The sequence below is a fragment of the Protopterus annectens genome, chromosome 9.part0 (assembly GCF_019279795.1).
Source record: "Protopterus annectens isolate FY-2018-M chromosome 9.part0, PAN1.0, whole genome shotgun sequence".
In the NCBI taxonomy this organism is placed as follows: Eukaryota; Metazoa; Chordata; order Ceratodontiformes; family Protopteridae; genus Protopterus; species Protopterus annectens.
Genome location: NC_056743.1, coordinates 478573011 through 478593541, shown reverse-complemented (window position 1 = coordinate 478593541; position 20531 = coordinate 478573011). Strand labels below are relative to the sequence as shown.

The window sequence follows — 20531 nt, the reverse complement described above, 5'->3', positions numbered from 1 at the left end:
TCCACAATATCCAAAATAGAAGGAATAGCCAGGGGTCTATGTTGGGGAAGACGAAGAAAATCCCTTAGTCTTTTCTTAGATTCAGAGTACTCCTGTCCTTCCCAGTGAAAATGTTCCCTCATTTCATGCAAAGTTTCCCCAAAAGAGAAATCCTCAGGTAGAGAAGCTGAAGGAATGGATTCCTCAGCATCAGAATCCTCATAAGGAGGGAAAGAATATTCCTGGTCAGAAGAAGAAACTGAAGAAACAGAAGCCTGATCAGAGGAGTCATTATAAACTTCCTGCCTTGGCCTTTTATCTGGAGGGGGATGTGAACCCCTAATCATAGTAAGCAAGTCCTCCGCCATCTTAAGTAACTGTTTCTGAGACTTGGGTGCCGGATCAGAAGAGGCCTGGGCTGCAGTCTTTGATTTGGAAGGAGTCTTTGCCTTTGTCTTTGCCTTTATTAGAAGCTGAGTAGGCCTGAAAACCCCTTCGGAAGCTGGTACCTGCACAGCGGCTCCGGACCCATCCGAAGGAGCATTGTCCAAAGGTTCTGCAACAGAAATATTCAAAGGCCTAGTTGGCTCCTCGTGGGAGTCCGTTTCGGCCATCGGTTCCGAAATGGCCAATGACAGGGGCTGCAAAAGCGCCTCACTGACGACGGCCAAACCTGAAGCTGGCTCTGCTTGTACAACATCGTCTGATTTGGAACTCTGAGGCCTGTCTTTATCCTTGCGTCTTTTGCGAACTCCGGCAGCTGGAACCATTCCGACGACATTTTATAATTAAAACGCCTACCGAAGTAATGAAATGCAAAATCGTACCTTTGTTTAATCGTACGTTGATTGAATCTAGCACAAAACCGACAACTAGCTACGTCGAGGTCAGGGCCTAAGCAAGGACTACAGTAAGAATGAAAATCCTTATGAGATATTTGCTTCCCACATGAAATCCAATTATTAATTTTTTCTGACATCAGACTGGAGCAAGAAAAAAGTTTCCCCAAGGGGGTACTTAGCTTTGAGTAGGAGAAGAAAGTCTTCGGACTGAAGTACGTTTATAAAAAATTGTCAGGAGTCAGCTGACCGGCACTTGCGAACTGCTTTCACCGCATGGCAAGAAAGACTGGAGAACATGGCATCGGCTGTCAGCTTTGTACTCCTGGCGCTCTGATGTCAGGGAGCATGGATGAACAGCCGACGCCGGACCCAGACTTTGGGATTCTGGCCGACCGAGGACTGCCTGCCGGCAGGGGAGAACCCTACAGTCATGACTGCAACAGTGAAACACGATGAACATCCAGGACTGCAACAGTGAATACACTTGAACATCTACATTTATGGTAAGTGTACACAACTGTACTATGTTCGTGTTTCACTGTTGCAGTCATCACATTTGGGTAGATTCTCAAAGCTAAGGATGGGAGGAGGCAATTATATAGCATTAGGACCAGCTATAAGGCCTTGCAAGATTGCAATGGCAAAGCCAGCTCTGGATTTAGAAAAAAAGAGGTAATGCTTGGTGAAGGTATGTACAGAACTCCGGGTAGCAGCTTCTAGGATGTCCCTGGTAGGGACATCTCTGAGAAAGGCTGTAGAGGTAGATGCAGCCCTGGTGGAATGAGGTGTTATCCCCTGTGGGGTAGGTTTTCCATGGTGCTTATAGCAGAAATGTAAGCAATGGCTTATCCACTTAGAAATGGTTTGATTTGAAATGGCCTTCCCCTCTGCCCCTGCAACAAATGCAACCAGCAGCTGTTCAGATTTCCTAAGAGGTTTAGTCCTGTCCAAGTAAAATCTAAGTTGCCTGTGCACGTCCAAGGAGTGCAGTATTCATTTCCCTTTGTCCTGTGGATTAGAAAAGAAGGTTGGGTAATGAATGGACTGATTAAAGGCCACACTGGATACCACCTTGGGCATTAAGGAGGGATTGGTCCTGAGGGACACTCTGCCTGAAAGATGATGAAAGGCTCCACTGCCATGAGGGCTTGTAATTCAGACACCCTTCTTGCTGAAGTGATGGCTAAAAGGAAGGCTGTTTTCCAAGAAAGGAATTTCAACTCTGCATTTGCAGCTGGCTCAAAAGGAAGTACAGTGAGCTTTTCCAATATAAAGTTAAAGTCCCAGGCTGGAGTAGGGGCTCTCCTGGGTGGTATTATGTTTTTGGCCCCTCTGAGGAACTGTTTCAGCAGTGGATGAGAGAAGAGGGGTGGTTCTGTATTGTAATGAGCTGAAATGGCTGAGGCATGAATTTTGATGGAGGAAAAGGAAAGGCCCTTGTGAAGCATCTCTAAGTATTGAAGAATCTGAGGTAAACTAGGCACTGCTGTGCCCATCCCCTGAGTTTGGCTCCAGGAACAGAATCTTTTCCATTTTTCAGCATTAGATTTTCTAGTACTAGGCCTCCTTGCCTCCAAAATGACATCCATCACTTGCTTACTGAGGGATGGAAACTGAGAGATTAGGCAATTAGCCAGGCTGCCAGGTTCAAGGTTTGAAGGTAAGGGTGCAGAGTCTGGCTCTCCTGCTGTGACAGCAGGGTAGAGGTCTGAGGCAGGTGCCATGGAGCCAGCAGTGACACAATGCGCAAGAGGGGGTACCAGTGTTGGCGTGGTCAATCTGGGGCAATCAGTATTGTCCTTGGTTTGTCCTGTTTGGTCTTTAGTAGTACTTTGGAGAGGAGAGGCATAAACTTTTTCCAGCTGAAGGACAGAGCATCCACTTTCCAAGCTTGTTTGTGGAGAGTCCTTGTGCAGAATTTGTCCAATTGGTAGTTCTAAGGGGAGGCAAACGGGTCTATATCTGAGCTCCCCCATTTGTTTATCAACATGTTGAAAGTCTTTGGTTCCAGTTTCCACTCATGTGGGTCCATTAGATTTCTGCTTAGTTCATCTGCCAATGTTTAGTTTTCCTGGCAGGAATTGAGCTTGTAGATGCACTTGAAAGCACAAGGCTGTGTTCCACAGAGCCATGGCTAGTCTGCAGAGGGGGTATGAATGGGTACTCCCCTGCTTGTTTATGTACCACATAACAGTGGTGTTGTCCGTCTTTACCATTAATTGTCCTTGAAGATTGTGGTCCTTGAAGGCTGTCAGAGCATTCTGTACAGCTAGCATTTCTTTTTGATTGATAAGCAGGTGCATTTGACTTGGGTTCCATTTGCCCTGAACACACTTCAGTGCCAGGTGAGCCCCCCATGCATAGTCTGATGTGTCTGTTAGGATAGCAGGGGAGAGAGTGAATGGTAGACCATTGTTTTGGTGGCAGGCCTCTGCCCACCAAAGGAACTCTAACTGTAGGCAAGGAATGACAAGAATCATTGCTTCTAGATCCTGACAATGTTGACGCCATAGGCTTTTTAGATACTACTGTAGTTTCCTCATATGCAGTTTTGCATATGGAATTAGTAGAATGCAGGAGGCCATGAACCCCAATGCTTGCAGTATTTGCCTTACAGACAGCAGGGTTTTTGTGGCCATTAGTTTGAAGTAAGTTGTCAAATGAATGTGTTTCTCTGGCATGAGGAAGGCCATCTGGGAAGTTGTGTTCAAGCTTGCTCCCAGGAATATAATTTGCTGACAGGGTACCAGATGTGATTTTGTTTAGTTTATGGTGTACCCCAGACAAATTAGCACCTTTTGTACAAATGCCAGATGATTCAAAAGTATGTCCTGGCTTTGTGCCTGAATTAGACAATCGTCAAGGTATGGGTATATTTGACTATTTCTTTGCCTGCAAAATGCAATGACTTGAGCAAGCCACTTTGTGAATACCCTGGGCGCAGTAGATAAGCCAAAGGGCAGTGCAGATAACTGACAGTGTATGCAGCCTGCTTTGAAGCATAGGCATCTTCTGCAAGATTCCCAGATTGGGATGTGCAGGTAGGCTTCTTTTAAATCCAGTGTTGCCAACCAGGCATCCTTGCCTAGCATGGGAAGCAACGGGTGAAAAGTTAGCATCTTGAATTTTGGAAACACTGAAAAGGTGTTTAGGATAGAAAGGTCCAGGATAGGACGCCATGAGTTGTCTTTTCTGGGTACCAGGAAAAGTCTTGAGTAGAAACCTTGTCCCTTTTCCTCTTCTGGTACAGTTTGAAAAGCCTTTAATCTTAAGAGCGAGAGTGTACTTGCTTTTCAGCCTCTGCCCATTGATTTGGGAGTAGATTTGGCCAACAATTTGGGGATGGTAACGTGTGGAAGTGAAATCTGTATCCTTGGGAAAGTATATTTAAAACCCATTTGTCCTGGGCAATGAGTTCTTAGTCTTTTGCTTGCACAGCAATCTTTCCCCCTAAAGGAGCAGTAAGTTGAGAAGTGCTTGGAAGCTTTAAAGTTAATTCATTGAGACAGCTTACCATGGGCGGGGGGGGTCTTACTACTCCCCGATTTGGAAGTGTGAGCCCCCCACTGCTTAGTCATGTGTGCACCCTGGGACTGAAGCCTGGGTGTTCTGTTGGTTCTGGGTTTGAACTGAGAAGGCCTGGAAGAGGCAGGAAAGGACCAATTTTTTGAGGGCCAATGCCTACTAAATCTTGGAGGCTGTACTTGTAAGAAATCTAACAGTTTGCATAGATATTTTAAGAACAACTTCTGCTTTGTTGCCAAACAGGCGGTCCTGATTTAAGGGAGCATCCAGCAATTTAGTTTTAACATGATCTGGCAATGTTTGCTCCTCAAAGCCAAGCATGCCTTCTAAGTACAGACCCGGTGACAGCAGCCCTGCAAGATACCTCTAGTGAATCAAAACTGCATTGCAAAGTATGTTTTCCAACCTGTTCAGCAGAATGCACTAAATCCTGTAAATCCTTATTTTCAGCGCAATCAGGAATCAACATCATATTCTGCTTAAGCGATCCAATAATATGCTGCTGATACTTTAACATATGAAAAGTACAGTTTTGTACCTACCATAAATGTAGATGTCCAATAGGAATGCATCTGCAGTCCTTACAAATGGGTTGTCCTGTCGTCAGGCAGCCCTTGATCGGCGATTCCAAAGTCTGGGTCTGGCCTCGGCTGGTGTCGCACTTCACCCGACGTCATAGCTGCAGTTATTTGGGTATAAAGGCATCAGCCGACGCCATTTTCCTCAGTGTTTCTTGCCCCAGATGCCAGGTGCCCTCTTGGAAGGCTAAATTTGGGAAAATGCCAATGATTCCAAATAGTAGACAGCAAACACAAAAAATAAGCACGTATGTACATATATACAAACAAATACACCATAATAGATTCCCCCAGCTAGCTATAAGGAGGGCAAATACCCTAGGAGCACCACAGAGGGGAAGGCGGGTGGGTAATCCTGACTGCAGATGCATTCCTATCGGACATCTACATTTATGGTATGTACAAAACTGTACTATGTCCTTCAAGGATGCATCTGCAGTCCTTACAAATGGGTAGAATACCATAGCCAAACTGGGGGAGGAGGAAAAATAAAGTTATGGTGTAGTTAGGATCCCTTGCAAAACAGCAGTGGCAAAACCTGCTCGGGATCTAGAGTATAAAGGCAAATTATAATGCTTGGCAAATGTATGCACGGAGGGATTTGTTCTCATGGACACTCGATCTTGATGGAAGATCAGGAAGGGTTGTACTGCCATTAATGCCTGAAGTTCAGATACCCTTCTTGCTGAAGTGATTGCCAGCAGGAAAGCAGTCTTCCATGATAAGTATTGTAATTCTGCTGTTGCTGCTGGTTTGAAAGGAGGAAGTGTTAATTTTTCTAGCACAAAGTTCAAATCCCATGCTGGCAATGGTGGCTTCCTAGGAGGCTTTACATTTTTAACTCCTCTTAGAAACTGTCTGAGCAGAGGATGTGAGAAGACTGGAGGATCCAAGTCATATTCTGCTGAAATAGCTGATGCATGAATCTTGATGGAGGAATAGGACAGGCCTGTGTGGAAGAGCTCTGCCAAGTATTCCAGGATGTTGGCTATATTTACCAGAGACACATCTTCTCCTTTTGCAGTACTCCAAATGAGATATCTTTCCCATTTTGCTGAATAATTTTTCCTTGTTGAGGGTCTGCGAGCCTCAAGGATAATGTCTTTAACCCTTTGGGATAAATTTGGGTTAATTGGTCTTATGCAATGTTCCAGGCAGTCAGCTGCAGAGTTTTCAGGTTTGGATGTAGATTGTTGTAGTTGTTCTGTGTTAACAGCAAGGGAACCAGGGGTAGTGGCCATATTTGTTCCCAAGACATGCTCCTCAGTAATGGGTACCAATGTTGCCTTGGCCAGTCTGGAGCTATCAGAATGATCCTTGGACGGTCCTCTTTGATCTTCAATAGCACCTTGTGCATCAAAGGAAGTGGTGGGAATGCATATGCTGTCAGGTTTTTCCAACTGAAGGATAGGAGTCCACCTTCCAAGCAAGTGGGTGGTACGTCCTTGTGCAGAATTTCTTTAGCTGGTGATTGCGTGGGGATGCAAATAAGTCTATTTCTGGAAGTCCCCATTTTCTTGTAATGGTTTTGAAGATGTCCGGATGCAGCATCCATTCGTGGGCATCCGTGGTAGTCCTGCTTAATATGTCTGCTAGAATGTTTTCTTTTCCTGGTACAAAAATTGCTTTTAACTGAATGTTGTAGCTCAGGGCCACATTCCAGAGGTCCAGTGCCATCCGGCAAAGAGGATACGAATGTGTGCCTCCCTGTTTGTTGATGTACCACATAACTGTGGTGTTGTCTGTCCTTATCATCAATTGACCTTGTTGGAGAAGTGGTCTGAATGCCTGAATTGCCAGTTTTACTGCCAGCATTTCCTTTAGATTTATGTGTAGGTGCAGCTGGTCTTGAGTCCATAAGCCTTGTATGCACTTGTCCAGCATGTGGGTCCCCCAACCGAGGTCTGAGGCGTCCGTCGTGATGGTTTGGCTTGGTTGCGTACTGTGGAAGAGCAATCCTGTGTTTGATTGACAAGCCTGAGCCCACCATAGGAATTCTTGCTTCAGGCACATAGGAATTCTTGCTTCAGGCATGGAATAATTGGAATCTTGGTTTCTAAGCTGTGCTTGTGTTGAGACCATAAATTCCTTAGGTACCACTGTAGTTTTCTCATATGCAGTCTGGCATGAGGAACCAATATTATGCAGGATGCCATGAAGCCCAAGGCTTGCAGTACTTTTCTTGCTGTCAGATGGTTCTGCTTTGTTAATGCCAAGAAGTAGAGAGGTAGCTGCTCCTGTTTTTCTACTGTTAGGAATGCCATTTGCTTTGATGTGTCCAACTCTGCACCCAGAAAGGTTATTCTTTGGGATGGTATCAGCCTTGACTTTTTTATATTGACTGTGTATCCCAGAGCTTGTAGCAGGTAAATGACCCTTTGTAAGTCTTCTGCTAGCTTGTTTTTGTTGTCCGCTTGTATCAGGCAGTCGTCCAGGTAGGGGTAGATTTGGATTCCCTGAAGCCTGCAATGAGCAATTACTGATGCCAGGCATTTCGTGAACACTCTGGGCGCAGTAGATAAGCCAAAGGGCAATGCTGAGAATTGATAATGCTCTGATCCTGAAAGAAATCTGAGGTATCTTCTGCAATGTGGTCGTATGGGGACGTGCAAGTATGCCTCCTTGAGATCTAGAGTTACCAGCCAAGACTCCTTGCCCAGCATGGGAAGAAGCTGCTGTAGAGTCAGCATTTTGAATTTTGGAACAATGAGGAATGTGTTTAAAGCGGACAGATCGAGAATAGGTCTCCATTTGCTTTCTTTTCTTGATACCAGGAAGAGTCTGGAGTAAAATCCCTTTCCTTGCTCCATGGATGGTACCTTTTCCACAGCTCTCATCTTTAATAATTGGGATATTTGTTTTAGGGCTTCTGCCTTTTGATTTGGAGGTAGGTTTGGCATTCCTCTCTTCCCTGGTAGAGTATGGAAGTGAAACCTGTAGCCTTGGTCTATTGTCTGTAAAATCCACTTGTCTCTTGTGATGTAATGCCAGTTTGTTGAAAATAAAGCTAGCTTCCCGCCTAAAGGTGCTTCTAGTTGCTCCCTGGTAGGCGGTGCCAGAGCCAAGTCACTGTGACTGTCCTGTAGTTGTGGTGGTGGCTGTGTCTGTGGCTGTACTTCGCTGGTTGTTGCTCTGCCACTGGCGTCCCCTGTAGGCACCCCTGGATTGGTTTCTGCCTCTTGAACGCCTATTCCTGCCCCTCTGAGCTCTGGATGAGTCTGGAAAGGACCAATTCTTGGAGGGCCAATTCCTGCTAAACCTTGGCGGTTGGACCTGTAAGAAATCTTTTACTGTTTGGACAGATTTTGCCTTTTCTTCCATCTTCTTCAGCACTTGTTGTGCAGGAGAGCCAAACAAATTGATTTTATCCATAGGTGCATCTAATAGTTTGGACTTGACATGGTCTGGTAAGGCCTGCTCTTTTAACCATGCATGCCTTCTGATAACTGTGCCAGTCATGGCTGATCTAAAGGAAGCCTCCAGTGCATCATAGCCTCATTTTAAGGAATGGTTACTGACTTGCTGAATGTTATGTACCATTTCCTGAACAGATTTGTTGTCTAATGATTCATCAGAGGACAGCTTCTTGGTTAACTGGTCTAGCATGAATTCTTGATACTGGATCATGTGGAATTGACAGTTCAAGGCCCTAGCTGAAAGAGTAGCAGAAGTGTAAACTTTTTTACCCCATCTCTCTAAGGATCTGGATTCCCTTTCTGAGGGGAGGGGGTTCTTAGCAGAAGTAGCTGCTACAGCCTTAGGTCCTTGGGAGATAGTCTCGGGATCTGCAAAAGGAGCCTTATACAAATGGTAATGTGTGTCCGGGACCCTGTAGTATCTATCAGGCTTAGCAGGGGCCGGAGGTAGAGAATCAGGAGCAGTACAAGCATCATTAAATGCATCATCTACAACAGAAAGAACTGGAGGTATGGCTAAAGGCCTATGTTGTGGTAAATGCAGAAAGGTTCTAAGCCTTTTTCTGGAGTCTGAAAAATCCTGGCCCTGCCACTGAAATTGTTCCCTCATAGCATGCAAGGTTTCCCCAAAGGAAAATTCCTCAGGCGGAGAGGCAGAAGGAATGGACTCTTCGGCATCAGAGTCTTCATAAGGGGAGAAAGGAGCCTCTGGAGGGTCCGAATCATCTGTAGTAAGTGGCTGAGGGGGCTCTGCCCTAGGCCTCTTCTCTGGAGGTGGCTGAGAGGCCCTGTCTGGTTGAGGTTGGGATCCCCGGATTAAAGAAATGAGATCCTCTGCTAAACTAAGCATTTGAGAACTAGAGCTGGGCCTGTGAGAGGGGGTCTTAGCAGGCACAGTCTTAGTAGCTTTAGTTGCTTTAGCCCTGGCAAAGGCCTTAATGGACATGGCTGCAGGTGGCCTAGCAGCCCCACGTGCAGGGGTTGAAATATCCAAGGGAATAGTGTCAGATAATTCCTGAGAAACTGCAACAGCAGGAGGGTTTTCTGAAGCCGATTCCACCAGGTTGGAAGAGGCCTCGGTAGAAGGTAAGTTTTCGGCTGAAGGAAGAACCGCTTGCTCGGTTTCAGCCAAAACCGAGACACTCGCGGTTGACTTAACCGCGGTTTCGGCCGAAGCCGCGGACTGCGAGTGTCGGTCCTTTTCCTTGCGTTTTTTAGACATTTGCGTAGTTGGAGGATCCGACGGCATAATATAAGCAAAATCGGAGCCGAAAAACTCCTCAGCAAATTCAGACCGACGTCTAAGCGTCCGCCGGTTAAAAGAAGCACAGGCTAGACAAGCTGCTATGTCGTGGTCTGGGCCTAAACAGGGTAGGCAGTAAGAGTGGAAATCTTTATGAGGTATTTGTTTCCCACAAGTTAAACAGTTATTCACTTTTTCTGACATCGGCTGAGGCAAGAAAGAGTCCCCAACGGGGTACTTAGCTTTTTAGAAGTCTTTGTAGTAGTATTCGGTAGTAGTAATCTCTGGATCTGACCGACCGGCACTTGCGAACAGCTTCTGCTTCGGGCGCCACGCGGCAAGAAAGACTGGGGAAAATGGCGTCGGCTGATGCCTTTATACCCGAATAACTGCAGCTATGACGTCGGGTGAAGTGCGACACCAGCCGAGGCCAGACCCAGACTTTGGAATCCGGCCGACCGAAGGGCTGCCTGACGACAGGATAACCCATTTGTAAGGACTGCAGATGCATCCTTGAAGGACATCTGGCAATTTAAGGCCCTGATGGCCAAGGTTGCAGTGGTGTATATCTTCTTACCCCATCTATCCAGGGCCCTGGAATCTCTATCAGAGTGGGTAGGATTTTTAGCAGTCGTAGCCTTAATGCCCTTGGGTCCCTGTGAAATGGTCTCAGGATCCGCAGTAGGATTTTTAAAAAGAAACTTGTGAGATTCAGGAACCCTGTAATATCTATCAGGTTTTCTGGGAGCAGGAGGTAAAGAGTCAGGGGCCAAGCTAGATTCCGAAAAGGCATCGTCAACCATGTCCAGCACAGGAGGGATAGCTAAAGGCCTGTGTTGGGGCAGGAGTAAAAAATCCCCAAGCCTCTTTTTAGAATCAGCGTATGCAAGGTTTCAACAAAAGAGAAATCCTCGGAGAGAAGCTGGGGGAATAGTCTCCTCTGCATCAGAATCCTCATAGGTAGATAAGGGTAAATCCTGGTCAGAGGAAACAGAAATTTCAGAATCCTGGTCAGAAATATCATAAGCAAATTCAGTCCTAGGTCTCTTAGAGGGGGAAGGTTGGCTTCCCCTGATTAAAGTAATAAGGTCTTCAGCCATTATCATTTGTTTTTTAGGCATAGAGGGTTGACCACGCGGTCTGGGCGTCGGTTTTCTAGGCAAGGTTTGAGTTTTAGACTTTGAAGAAGAAGGTAGCATTGGTTTAATATGCAAGTCAGTAGGCCTGAATACACCCTCAGAAGCCGGTGCCTGCACAGCAGCTCTGGACCCATCCAAGGTAGAGACATCCGCAGGTTCCACAGATGAAGTATCCCGCGGCATACTGGACTCCGAATGGGTCTCAGTGGAGGCCTGCAAATCTGAAGTAGCGGGTATCAGGGGCTGCAAAAGTGCCTCACTGAGTACCGGCGAACTGGCGACTAGCTTAGGAGAAGCGTCGTCGGCAGCTTTGGACCTAGGCGGCCTGTCTCTGTCTTTATCTTTGCATTTTTTCGGAATGTCGGTAGTCAGGTGGCTTACCGAAGACATATCTGGATAACTGAACAGAGTACCAAAATATTTAGAAGTGAAAATATACAGATGACTAATAGTTTGTGGTTTAAATAAGGCACAAAACCAACAGCAGAGGTACGTCGTGGTCGGGGCCTAGGCAAGGAATACAGTACGAATTAAAATCTTTATGAGGTATTTGCTTTCCACAAGAAATACAATTATTGACTTTTACTTACATCGGTTTAGAGCAAGAAAAAGTTTCCCCAACGGGGTACTTTGCTTTAGTTGAAGACTTTGGTTCTGAAACTTGAAAACGAAAATTTCAGGAGTCGGACGACCGGCACTTAAGAACTGCTTCTGCTAGGCACGGCAAGAAAAACTCATGTAATGGCGTCGGCTGCATACTTTATACCACTGACTACCTGACGTCACAGAAGATGAGACAGCAACCAATGCAGATCCCAAGACTTTGATAATCAGGCTGACTGAGAGTTACTGCATGCAGATAACCCAAATGTGATGACTGCAACAGTGAAACACGAAGAATATCAAAAAGTTGATCAGATTTCCTGAATTCTTTAGTCCTGTGTATATAAAACCTGAGTATCCTGTGGCTATCTAGCTGGTGTATTCTATACTTTGATTTATTAGAGTGGTTTGGAAAAAACACAGGTAGCTCAATGGTAGTAACCAGGTTGTGCTCTGAGCATACATTAGGAAGAAAGGAAGGGTTTGTCCTGAGAGAGACTCTGTCCTTGTGAATGATAATTTAAGGAGGTTGAATAGTTATTGTAGTTCTGAAACTCTTCTAGCAGATGTTATAGCTATCAAAAACAAGGTTTTCCATGATAACAATTTTAAGTATGACGACAAGGATGGCTCAAACGGTGCAGACATCAAAGAAGAGAGGACTAAGTTCAAGTCCCAGGGTTCTAATGGTTGTTTTATTTGGGGCTTAAGAAGAACTCCTTTTAACAAAGTTTTCTTGGATTTCCCATGAAACCAAAATGGAAATTGTAAATGGCAGCTAACTGAACTCTAACTGTAACGGCTGCCGCTCCTTCATGAAAAATTGTTGTTAGGAAGGATAAAATGGATTCTAAAGGAACCGTATATGGATCTAAGCCCCAATTTGTAGCCCAAAGGGAAAAACCTTTTCCATTTGCTAGAAAAAAGTTTTTGAGTGGAAGGCTTATGGGATAAAATTAGGATGTGTTTGACCGCTGGGGATAAGGGAATACACCTGGCTATTCGTGGAATTGGAGCAGCCATGCTGTCAATTTGAGAGTGTGGATGGAGGCATGAAACTGTCCGGATTGATGAATCAGGAAATCTGGAGATGGGTCCACAATCCATGGTTCCTCCAAGAGGTAGGGGCCACAGGAAAGGGAACCAAACTTGTCAAGGCCAGTAAGGAGCAATGAGGCTCAAGGAACTCCTCAACTGTCTTGCTTTCTGTATTACTTTGGGGATGAGTGGAAAAAGAGGAAAGGCATAAAGAAGTCCCGGGGGCCAATCGTGAACTAGAGCATCCCTGGGTGACATCCCCAGATGGAGAATGAGGGCAAAGTAGCTGCTGCATTTGGTGTTCAGGTGAGTGGCAAATAGATTGCGGCTAGGCTGGCCCCATTTGTGAAAGATCTCTTTCACAACCATTGGATTCAGGGACCACTCGTAAGGCATCAGAATTGCTCGGCCAAGTTTGTCTGCTATTACGTTGGATTTCCCAGGAATATGCATTGCTATCAGGAAGCGCTGAGTATCCATCGCCCATTTCCAAACTCTTAAGAACTCTCTGCAAAGCAAGTAAGACTTGGTTCCCCCCTGCTTGTTTAGGTACCACAGGACAGACATTCTCTGACCAAATCGCAATCGTCCCAGTAGGAAGGGAGCTGTGAAGTACTTGCAATGCATACAGCACCGCTCTCATCTCCAGAACATTGATGTGCAAGTGGCTCTCATGATTCTGCCAAGAACCTTGGACTGTCATTCCCATATAATGCCCCCCCCCCCACCCCATCTGGAAAGTGTCCATGGTCAAAACTGCTTTTTCTTGGGGAGGAACAAGTGGATGACCTTGGACAAGTTGTTTCGTGTGTAACCACCATGTCAGATCCTTTTTGCATGCGTATTTTATTAATATCTGGTGAGACAATGGAAGGTCTTGCATGGACCATTGTGCAAATAGCATCCATTCGAGAATCCTTATATATAGGCGAGCAAGAGGAGCTAATAAGATGGTGGAAGCCATAGTCCCTAGAACTTGAAGGACTATTCTGGCCTGGACTCCATTTGTTTAGTAACGATCTGACTTGACTGTGTACAGAATCCACTCTTTCCTGTGTTAGCTTTACTGACATAGTGGTTGTGTCTATTTCTGAGCCTAGATATACAATGTGCTGCGAGGGAGATAAGACTGACTTTTGCAAGCTGAAAGTGATGCCTAGGCTGGCGCACAAGGATGGAGTCTTGTTCCTGGTCCTTATGAGTTGATGCTTGGTGGTAGCAGTGAGGAGCCAGTCATCTAAGTACGGAAACACCTGGAATCCTTGACGTCTCAGGTGAGCAGTTACCACTGCCATGCATTTGGTAAACACTCTGGGGGCTGTAGTGAGGCCAAAGGGCAGTGTTCTGAACTGAAAATGACTGGCTCCCAGCCGGAAGAGTAAGTGTCTCCTGGAGCACCTGTCCACTTCGATGTGGTAGTATGCATCCTGGAGATCGATTGAGCACATCCAGTTGTCTTTTCCGATAAAGGGAAATATCGACTGCAGAGTGACCATTTGGAACTTTGATTTTCTTACATGCTTGTTGAGCCTGCTGAGATCTAGGATTGATCTCCAGTTCCCATGTGTTTTTTGGAACTAAAAAGAATTGAGAATAAGTTCCGGATCCTACTTGCTCTGCGGGGACTTCTTGGATGACTCTTTTTTTTGCAGTAACGAGATGACCTCTGATGTTGCATGGTCTAGATGGGTGGTACGTCTGAAAGAGACCGGTTTGTTGGGGGTGCAGAAATAAAGGGAATCAGGTAACCTCTGGATATTATTGTGCGTACCCAACAATCTTGAGTGATAGTTAGCCAGGCATTTGGGTACAGCGATATACGACCCCCGACTGCCTCCAGAGACGGACAGTCGGACAACCCCTCAGGATCAATGGAAGGGACAACCAGAGAAAGCTTCTCTGTCTCCCTGAAGTTGCAGACCTCCTCTGCCGCAAGGGCGGCGTTTCCCCCTATGCCCCTGGGGGAGGGTTGAATTTGTGCCTGAGGAAAACCTTTTTGGGATTTGCAGAACTGTATTTTCCCTCCTGTATTACCCTTGGAATAGGGTCTGGACGGGAGAGAGAAACAGACTCCAATGGCAGATAAGGTTTTTCCTTCCTGCTCGCACCTCGTCAAAGTTTCTTTCACTTGGGGTCCAAAAAGAGATGAACCATCAAAGAGAATGTTAGTGAAGGAAGACTTGAAAGATTCCGCAAAATTACAGACACGCATCCATGAATGTCTCCCGGGGGATTTTCCTGCTCCAGCTGCCCTGCTTGCTCCATCTGCCACATATGAGATCAGCCTCATGGAGGAGTTAGCTATGGAAGTAAGGGCGAAGAGCTGCGCAGAAACCTTATCCATGGAACCCGGAGCTACTGAACCCTGGAGGGTATCTCCCAACTCTTTGAAGAGATCCCTCTGAAGAGGAGTAAAATGAGTCAGATAAATTCAGCGATCTTAATGTAAATGCCGCTGAAGAAAAAGTACACTTCCCGTACTTATCCATCATCCTGGACTCCTTGTTAGGAGGATGGATATTAGAAGACGTCTCAGATAATTCCTTCTTGGTGGCCACTGCTACCACCATAGCATCAACTGGAACTCCCTTACTAAGGAAAGACTTGTCCTCAGGTGCTGTCATAAATGTGTTTGGCCTCCACGGGACAGCTTCCATTGTATCTGGAGAGGTCCATGCTTTCCGCAATATGACCCCCAAAAGTTGGTCATAAGTTGGTGTCACCCAAGAGGTGGAAGGTCGGGAGCCAAAGGCCTCAAGATACACCGATTCATCCTCAGCAGGGTTACAGGTCTTCCAATCACCACTCTGTCTAAGGATTTCTAGGATGTCAGAGAAGGAGACATCCTCAGTGGGAGATCTAGGGGACCCTTCTGATTCCTCTAAATCAGTGTCTGACGTGACAGACTCAGGGGAGTCTACATGTTTCCTCTTACATAGCCTCTTCCGGGGGAGCTCTCCAGAGGGATAATCTGGGCAGGTCTCTGAAGAGGGGGCACCTCCAATGGGGGCAACTTGGGCCTCTGGTTCCCTATGCTGTGGGCGTGGGGGGGGGATTGCTGCCTACTGCTGGTGGGACACAGGTTCCAAAGGAATGGCTTTGGCAGAGGATAAAGCCTTCTCGATTGCTTTGAAAGCCTTTCCCCCCCTGCTCCAAGGGGGCGGATGGTAGACTCCTAGCAAGAGGAAACGGCTCCAAACAGAAGTGGGAGCCAAGCCGAGGCTCCGGAGAGGGAGGATCAGTTCCGACGAGAACCAAGGGTAACAGTCACCCTCTGAGTCGACACGAGAGCATCGGCTCCCAGAACCCTCAGCTCCAGACTGAGCCATCAAGGATAGAGTAACTGGCTCCGAGGAAACAGGTTGAATCCGCGGAGCCGAAAGGTCGAAATCAGAGGAACCTGACGAAATAGGCTCCGAGAGCAAAGCAGTTGGAGAAGGAATAGTGATCGGTCAAGGGGTTGGCTCCGAGACCTTTGGGTCTGGAGGGGTCAATTTTCTAGCCAGAACTGGATCCGAAAGCAACCTCTTCACCACCCTCTCAATGTCTTCATCTGATAGGGTCCTGGAGGATCTGGTGGAGACCGAAGGAGACCTTCTCTCCAAAATAGATCTCTAAGTAGGAGAAGCAGTCTCGATGTCGGGCAAAATCTTCGGTACCGAAGACAGTCTCGGAACCGGTGAAATCGACTGCACCGAAGATGAAGCAGAGTCAGAACCGGAACTCCTTGGTTCCGACACTTTAGCCTTTTTGGTTGGCTCCCAAGCCGGGGCCAATGATTTTCTCTTTGAAGATTTTGGAGCTGCCTGACCAAGTTCCAGCTGTTCCTGGAAGGAACTGGTCATGAGACCCCTTGTCAATGGGTTTTCTCTTCCTTTCATTCAAAACTCTTGTACTAAAAGCGTGACAGAAGGTGCAGGGTTCCTGTAAATGGGCTTCGCCAAGACAATATACACAACTGGTGTGGCTGTCTGTAAGAGACATTTTCTGCGCACACCTATCCCATTTTTTGAACCCTGAAGGGCGATGATCCTTGTGATCCTTTATCTTTATACATTCTTAAACACTAAGACAAAGGATAATAACAGTATTAACAACAAACGGGCTGTACAGTCCTAAGGGGGGGGAAATAGGGGTTGAAAACTTTCAAAAACAGTCGCACAAGAAAGAAAAAAGTATATATATATATATATATATATATATATATATATATATATATATATCTGATAGAAAAAAGGGAGAAAAGGACTAAATATAGTAAAAATCATTTTACTTGGCCAACAAGCCAGTAAGACACAACCTCGAAGCTTTTGCTCAAAACGAGATCTGGGGAATTGCCGTGAGGTACTATGAGATAAGGGGCTAGCCTCGAGCCAGTAAAAGCTCTCGAGCTTTAGTATTGGCCAAGTCAGAGCTGAATACTGGCTCCGAACCCATCCAGGAAGAATTACGGCAAGATAGGACTACATAACATCTACCGTTATTGAGGCATATTTATGAATATTGTTGAAATACATTGATGCATACGAAACGTGTATATGTTGTGGACTGTGACCATAGAAAGTGCTAACTGTGGTAATAGTGCTATAAGTGCTAATGGTGTTGTGAAAGTGACAATGTTTACTACGTACTGTGGTATAAATAAAACTGAATATGTAAAGTACTACAGACAGTTTCTGCATCTATAGGTGATATTACACTTATCTTGTGGTTTGATAAATGTAACAGATGTGTCAGATGGGGTTGATGTTGTGTACATGGTGTCTGAAGTGCTGATATTACATACTGGTGTCACTGAAAAGTATGTTATGTACAAGTACTTTATGCATGTTTTAGTAAAAGCCCATGGGGTTCTTATCGCGTGATCGAAAATTGTAAACGGTAACGCGTATTGCGGGATCCCAATTGGTCGAAACGTCGAAATGTCGCACGCGTAACACAGAAATAACCGTAGGGAATATTTTCCCTTTACTTCAATGAAGTGCGATCTCAGAGTAGGAATATATAAGTAGCAGGGGTGTGGGGGGGCACAGCCCCCCACATGGGGAGTGCAGGGGAGCTTGCCCTCTTCCTACAGCATTTAGGTAAGTATAGTTTTTATTTTTGTTGTTTTATTATATTTACAAAATTTCAAACACCGCTCATGTGGTGTTCGATGTTTGAAACTTTCAAAAATATAATATAGACCCAAGCCCATGTTTAGGGTACAGGAAGGTTGTCATTATCCTCATGTAGAACATACATAAGATTGTAATGTTTAAAATATGATTTAATTATAGATATGCTGCAATAAGATGACTGATCAACATGCATTGACTTATTCAGGAGTACTTGGCAATAGTTATTGCACTGTAATGTGCATAGATGGCTACCAGTATTATCTGGAGAAAAAAACGTTGGTGAGGAATTATTGGTGTTGTACACTGAAATCTAAGCAGAAATGTAAGGGTCGCTGTGTAACTGAGAAAGTGGATAGTGGCGAGAAATTTCTGAAAAGTATTGCACATTTTCATGCACCTCATGTTGTGAGAGTAGAACAAATGAAGGTCCGTGAGAAAAATTTAAAGGAGAGCTGAACAGACATTAGAGGTCCCATGTAGAATTGTTTCTGAGGTTCTAGCAAGCACGTCGACTGATGTTGCAACTACTATGATCAATACTGATGCATTGAAACAATGTGTACGTAGGCTGAGGCATAGGAATAGTACACTTCCTAAAGTTAACTTGGCTAGTTTGAAAGATCTCACCCCAGAAATGGTGCCTTTAAAGAAGGGACAGTTGATTATTAAACATAGTGCCTTAAGGAGTCATAATGATGTTATGACAACCAAAACTAATCTAAATGTACTATGTAATTCAGAATTCATATTGGTGGATGGGACCTTCCTTATTAGTACTCGAGAATGTAAGCAAGTGTTACTTCAGTGCACTGCAGTTTGGAAGGTAGTGGACCCAATAAAGTTGTGCCTGTTGTGTATAGTATACTGCTTCGAAATGTGAAGAGTGTTATGACCAGTTTTGGTCAACATTGCTGTCTCTGTGAAGAATTCGAACAGCAATTATGTTCCAAAATGGTATTAAGTGATTTTGAAAAAGGGGCTGTGAATAGCATAGTGAAGCACCTTCTTAATACAGCTAAAGGTTGCTGGTTTCACCTGTGCCAGATTCTGTGGAGGCAAATACAGAAGCCTAATCTGACTACAGTGTATGGTACTGACGCACAATTTGCCTTACTTTGTAAACAGATTCCTGCTTTGGGATTCATACGTACTGAACAAGTATTGGAGACATTAACTTAAATTGAAGAGGCTTTGGGTGACAGAGGTATATAGCTTAATGTGATTTTTTTTTAGGAATAATTACATTTTAGGTTGTCCTAGATGGTATGGCATGCGTGGTAGCACCTCTGAGAGACAACCCCCCTCTGTTTGAAGTGGCATTCTAGAATCAGTCAGATACTTGTACTATGGGCTATCCAAGGAGCTAGAATGCAGTGGAAGGCTGGCATCGCAGGTTAAGGAGTTTACTTGGGAAGAAAAACTTGTATATCACTGATGTGTTACATGCTATCTGCCTAGAACACAATCATTTGGAAGACATTAAGCAAAAAATGTTAGGCTGTGTTCCTTCCTCGCCTAAGAAATGTAGACGAACAGGTAAAGAACATATGACACAATGTTTATTAGCTAAACGTGATGAATTTACACCTCTGGGGTTTGTGCAGCTAATGGCACATCACTGCTCATTTTAACACTTTGGCTGGGAATATTTTATTGATAATCTTGGTATCTGCATTCACATATCATGTGATGATAGTACAGTATGTTATGTATGTGGGAGTTACGTTACATCAGCACTTACTGGGACATGGATTATTATGATTTTCTACACATTTGATTTAAATTTATGTTTGTATACATTACAATGTGTTAAAGTGTTCCTACATTGCTATACTCTTTTCATCTGGATGGCAACGACATATGCTTCACTTTGGATATCACAAAATGGATGACATTTCCGGATATTGCTGTAAAATATAAAATTCGGCATTTTCGACATTTACATACATTTTTCAACATTAAACGTCATCAGCCATTACACATTTCGGTTAAAAGTACTGCTTTTATTTTGAATTTCAATTTTTTAATACTAAAAATATATATATATATATATATATATATATATACATATATATACATATACATATATATATATATATATATATATATATATATATATATATATATATATATATATATATATATATATATATATATATATACATATATACATATATAAATATATATATAGAGAGAGAGAGAGATACAATGGATATAAAAAGTTTACAGACCCAGTTTACACTCCTGTTAAAATGCTAGGATTTTGTGATATAAAAAAAATGAGACCACAATAAATAATTTCAAAACTTCCCACCATTAATGTGACCTATAACCTATACAATTCAATTGAAAAGCTAACAAATAAAAAATGTACAATAAGCTAGTTACTTAAGTGTGCACACCCTTAAACTAATACTTTGTTGAAGCACCTTTAGATTTAATTACAGCATTTTGGGTAGGAGTCTATCAGCATGGCACATCTTGACTTGGCAAAGCCCCCCACATTGGGGAGTGTGGGGGTAGCCTTCCACTTAGTTTTGAGTACATATTGTTTCTGGACAGAGTTAGCAATTGATATTGTAACTATGCAAGTCTATTGTTTAAAATGTATTGTTTTGAAGTTTTTGGTAAAACAGAATATAAAACAAACAAGATGGGGGGCTACACACCCCCACTAACTATATATACTAACTCCAGGATCACACTACAGTGGGGGAAAGGACATATACCTTTTACTTGCCTTACAGTACTCTACACAGTGCCATATATACTAGGTTCAGTTCAGTGAAATGAGATTCATTGAAATGAGTTTTCAATAATTTGTGTTTTCAGCTAAGTGGTCGAGGTGAAATGAAATTCAACGAAACAAAGTAGACCCATATATATATATATATATATATATATATATATATATATATATATATATATATACATACATATCTATCTATATATATATACGCACACACACACACACACACACACACACACACACACAAGTGCAAGTCAAGCTTCTGCTGAAATGCAACACAGTCTGCTTGGCAAATATGG

At 44.1% G+C, this 20531-nt stretch overlaps 1 protein-coding gene across 1 annotated transcript in view; it reads right to left on the bottom strand.

Annotated features, from left to right (window-relative positions):
- Positions 1-20531, bottom strand: part of NFU1 (NFU1 iron-sulfur cluster scaffold) — a gene marked incomplete in the record, with an annotated part of 508295 nt that overhangs the window by 145834 nt on the left and 341930 nt on the right.